We start from the raw sequence: 5,309 nt of genomic DNA, 5'->3' as shown, positions 1-5,309 counted from the left end.
GTTATGTATTTAGCCTCTAAAATTTACACAGCTTTCATTCATCGTTGAAATATATGTGGCCGGGATAGAAATTCAGGACATATAAGAAAGTAAGATTACCGGTAAGTTGTCTAATGATTGTCAACAATGATTAAAAGTACCTGATGTTATTAATTTTTTAACCAATGAAAATTTATTTGCCATTTGAAAGACACTAGTGCCGAGAATACTACGTCTTACTAAAAGTCCAAGGATGGCAGAGAATAATTGTACTGCTAGGTTAAGTATGTACATTTAATAATTCTGCAATGTCCATGGGAACACACGCACTCACCACTATATCCGCCATGAAAATTTCAATCAAAAAGCATCCTATAGAAATTATACTATGGAAACGAGAAAAAAAATATAAGTGCTGACAAAAATTATTGTGTAAGGGTGCTTTTGACAGCTATTTTTTTATTGTTTGACTTACTTAACCCTTTTAATGAACTCTTTCATATATTTATAAAACCTTATTGATTTTAAAAATACATAAATTGCTTCACATTTTACCAATTAAATGACATAGCTTTAGTAATGATGCTCTCAATGCAATTCTAGTCATCAACTATGGAGCTTGAATTTATTAAACGAATTTGAGTTATGTACGGAAAACCTCGATCATTCAGTGCTAGAGTGTCCCTAGCTGAAGAAGGGGATCTCTGCCTTCCAAGGATATGATCGCCTGTAAGCACGGTGTTTTAAACAAACAAACATTACAAAGTGGAAACACTGAACATATTCATCTCTGCGTACATTAATTTGATCTATTTTATATGGTATATGAATAAAAACATGATAAACAACGTTGAACCTTACTTGGACAGGTCCGAGCATTTCCTGAGATCAGAAACCAGACGTTAAAAAGATGTGGCAAACAAACCACTTATTTGTATCTATGAATAGCGAGAAATGTATTACATATACACAAAAAGTAGTAAAACGTGCCACTTCTCTAAATTTTTAATCAACTAAATCGCATCCAAACTACCCATGTTGAAACTGAAAGTATTTTCTTCTTTCACTTCCGTCACAACGTCACACATGCGCATGAACGGTTTATAGAATATTCCGAAGATTGAACCCGATTACTATTATGCTTGTGAATCGTGAAAACGAGTTTTTGGCCGTCTATGCATTAAATATACAACTTATGATTTAAACCATACTTATTACTGTTCTATTATCGATAGTTTCAAATATTTAAAGCGATTTTTACACCCAAACCCTAAAAGTATAGATGTTAAAAAGATTTTTCAAATTATCATTTTTCAGCAAATTTGGTTTAAAAATGTGATATTTTCTTGTTTGATGCCCGCTGCCCCACTTAATTTTTATGCCATATAAGGGAGAGAACATTGGAAAATAACGTGTTAATTTTAAAAAGAAATCTGTAGTCAGAATATCAAGCAGCAATTTATTTTTACTAGTAATGAACTTTATAATTTTGAGCTAAATATGTTTAATTCGCCCTAGAAAGTAATATTAGGTGGATCAGCAGATTAAAAAAATAATTAAACATTTAAACAAGCGTATTTTCTCTATGATTCATATGTTAAAAAAATTCTTTTGCTTTTAATTTTAGAAAGCTAGAATTAATATCTTAATTTCCGCATTTCCGTCATTTCACGAGACAATGTCTATTTTTAGTAACAATCCTTTCAAAAGGAGGCCCGGTTGACCCCAAAATTTACACTGATCTGGAAAGGACAAATACTCAGTTAAGATTCTGAAAAGTTTCAACAAAATCTGTAGTTCCGTTATTTTTATAGGATGGTATGGATCTTTACCTTAACTATCACGTCACAGAAGTATGACGTTACCTTTTCCCCGCAAGCACTTTATAGCGCGATTCAAGTTTCTCTAAAGTTAAGCGTAAATAATAAAAAAAAGAAAAAACAACTTTACGTATTAAATATATATATTTTTTTGCAACGTGTAGTAGTTATTGTTTAAGAACTTCAAAATGTATTTGAAAACAAGAAATGTTTATAACTTTTATATTAGGTTTTAAGGTTTAAATTTTAATTTTTAAAAAATACAAGTTTTATTTATCAATTTATTTGCATAACCGACAGTGAAACCAACGAATTTTAAAATCCCCCCCCCCCCCCGAAAATTAATGTTTTATTTGAAAGAAATCAGGAAATTGCAGCAATTTATTTTATCAATCAAACAATAACTTTATTCCTCTTGCTGTTGTTGGATTCCATGATAATCATTAAAACAGGAATTGCTGCACAAGTGAATATTGCAGACGCCACACCCGTAGCAAGTGTCTTTTCTTTTCCTGGGTGTTAACACGAAACATCGCTTGCAGTAGGACCTGGATCTCCCCAACCTCACAAATATATGGCCTGTCATACTTGGAAGTTTGTGACTGGAAATAAGTTCTTTTCTTCCAGAGAATTGTCCAATCAATTGCTCCGCTAACGCCAATCGAAAATCAAGTTGACTGTATCTTTTCTTCCTTGACTGACCACTTTCTTTACAGATCATAAATGAGTCGATGACGGCCAAGTTAAGGAGGAAATACAATAAGTATTTCCACCATTTTCGACTCTGCCTACCTATAGTGTACTTCGATCTTAACTGATCAAAAATATCCACCCCTCGGAAATAATTCTGGTAATTTGTGATGGACTCGGGACGGCGAACTACCACTGTAGATCCGTCCTTCAGTCTTCGTGAGGCGGGTGCACTTTCATGTAGAGGAGAAGAATTCGTCGATAGCACAGCCACGGGTCTCGTATCCATCCAGACGGTGGCCGTCAATTGTCCATCCTGTCTATAAATAAAATTTTAATCCATGTACATGTATTTTAAACTCTTTGAATTCACTGGAATGAATTGCATAATTAAATTCATCAGTTGGGTAATTTGACACTGATTTGGAATTTCATATTTCTAAATGTCAAAAAAAAATTTATCAGTAACAAATTAATACCTGATGAGATAATCCCCTTTATTAAGTGTGGGGAGGGACTTCAAGTCCGTGGGAAAGTCCTTCCTGGTCCTTACTATAGTTCCACAGGAGAAGATTTTTTTTGATAACAGAACTCTAGCTAAGGTTATCGATGTGAAGAAACTGTCATAAAATACATGAAAGTTCTTGCCAACAAGACTCTCGGTAAGTCTCTCAACCACACCCTGGCCCAGCGGAATACTCTGTCGCTGACCACGTGCTTTCCCCATATACACCTCAAACTGGTGACAAAAACCAGACACACTATCACAGCGTAACCACACTTAAGGCCCCAGCGAACAGGTTTTGATGGTATATACTGTTTAGCCTAATATAAATATATTTTTAATATAATCAAGAATAGTGCTAATTAATTAACATTCCTTTTTTTTTTTAATTTACATCATTTCGCACAATTTGTCTTTTTATAGATGGGCTTTTAAAAAGTTTCAATTTTTTTGATTGAAGCTGTGGAAGTAAAGCTTGTTTACTTATTAAAAAAAATTAGATTAAAAAAAAACCTACCCTATGGCGGCCTTTGTAGGCAATCATCCCTTCATCAATTGTTTGGTACTGCCCTGGACCGTATGACTTATTTATGTTCTCTGAAACCATGTCCATTAAGGCACGGATTTTACACAACTGATCATTGTCATCAGTAACTGAACTACAATGTAGATACTGGGTGAGTTTTTCATAGCGTTTTACTGGCATGACATTCTGAAAACCGGCATTTGCCAAGAACTTGTTTTTGCTCCAATAAAGTTTATAATCCGGTAGCTTGTTGATGCCCATTAATATCAAAAGTCCAATATATGCTTTCATCTCTTCTGTAGTGCAATTGTACCAATGCGGATCATGACCTGTAACATAGATATAGTGGGAACTTTTATTATATCATTGTCTGTCCGCCGTGACCAAAGATGAGAATTTTGTATTATCTTTCAAAGGATTTATAAATTGTGAATTTTTTCAATGAATGAAATTTATTCATTTCCTAGAGGGGGGGGGGGGGGGTTTACAAGGGTTCTGCCCCCTTTTTATTTCATTTCCTAAAAAGGGTACTGATAAAGAAAATACCAGTACACAATATATACCCCGGTATATTATTTTTTTCTGCAGATAAGAAATGTAAACCATGTATTCCAGTCAGATTAATGTTATAGATACTAGACTGGTGTAGAACCCTCATCACAAAACGATGGAAAGAAAAAAAGAGAAGAAAGCATAATTTAAAGTGAATTATTCCAAATGATAATTATATTTAATCAATCTTATACTAATTTTGTAGGAATTAACCTTCAATATTTATTTATTTATCGTAGAATGTTTGTTTGATAAGTACATCTAGGAGTGCTAATTACAGCTTACTGTTGAAAATGAAGGAGAGAGAGAGAGAGAGAGAGAGTTTTATTTTAGCACTCTGTTTATGTAAGAATAGTAGGCTCCTAAACAATATAATACTTGATTTTGAAAATCAGACAGACCTATCTTTCTATTTTAATGAAAAAAATTGCCGTGCAACACATATTCATAATGAAAGTAAAGTGTACCGCAGGTTTGGGGAAGGGGGGGGGGGGCTGCCGTAAGCCCAAAAGCGGGTCCGGGACGGTGCCCTGATAGGTGCTAAGGGTCAAGTACTTAGAAGTTTTTTGTTTTTTTTCCTGACACGAGTATTTATTTCCTTGCAAAAATTTATGCCATGTCGTTTTCCGGTAGAAATGATATCAAACAAAAATTGAACTGGAACAATATGACTCAAAATAATTTTAAACTGTTCATACATTTAAGCACAATATTTTTGTGGATGGTAATGTTTTATTTAACTCCAAATAGCTTTCCATCTTCATTTTTTTTCTTAAATAATTATGCGTATGCAATTACATTTCCACAGCTAGTTATGCGCTTGGTTCCTTCGTTTCTGCTGTTCTGCTCATGCAATCAAGTACAACATTTCTATTGTATTGCAAAGTAATTTTTATAATCAATACTATTTTTCTTACCATTCTGTCTTTGCTGCATACATGCATATTTGTTTGTTTCTGCTGTTAATATACTCAAGCAATCAACATCGAAAATAAGCTGAAAAAAGTCTTTTTCTTCAGTGTCATTCTCCAGATTATGTGTGGGCCCGGTGGTGCCAAGAAAAGGCGGGAGCGCTATTTCTTCTAAACTTGAAGTCCAATTTGGTGCGATGCCCTCGCTTTCTTCAACATCACTACTGCTGCTTGATTCTGAGTCATAGTCAAATGGACTTTCGTCACTGTCGGCCTCTCCTTCATCTGAACTTTGGTCAGAATTATAAAGACTCCGAAAAATATCA

The 5,309-nt window shown here is 34.1% G+C and overlaps 1 pseudogene; it reads right to left on the bottom strand.

The window, feature by feature from the left end:
• Positions 1–2,205: 2,205 nt before the first annotated feature.
• Positions 2,206–3,538, bottom strand: LOC134270292 (piggyBac transposable element-derived protein 4-like; annotated as a pseudogene).
• Positions 3,539–5,309: the final 1,771 nt, after the last annotated feature.

Source organism: Saccostrea cucullata, unplaced genomic scaffold (assembly GCF_032062105.1).
Source record: "Saccostrea cucullata isolate Sc308-1 unplaced genomic scaffold, CSIRO_AGI_Scuc_v1 ctg5024, whole genome shotgun sequence".
NCBI classification, from domain to species: Eukaryota; Metazoa; Mollusca; class Bivalvia; order Ostreida; family Ostreidae; genus Saccostrea; species Saccostrea cuccullata.
The sequence above is the reverse complement of the archived record's forward strand: the minus strand, read 5'-3'. Positions and strand labels throughout refer to the sequence as shown.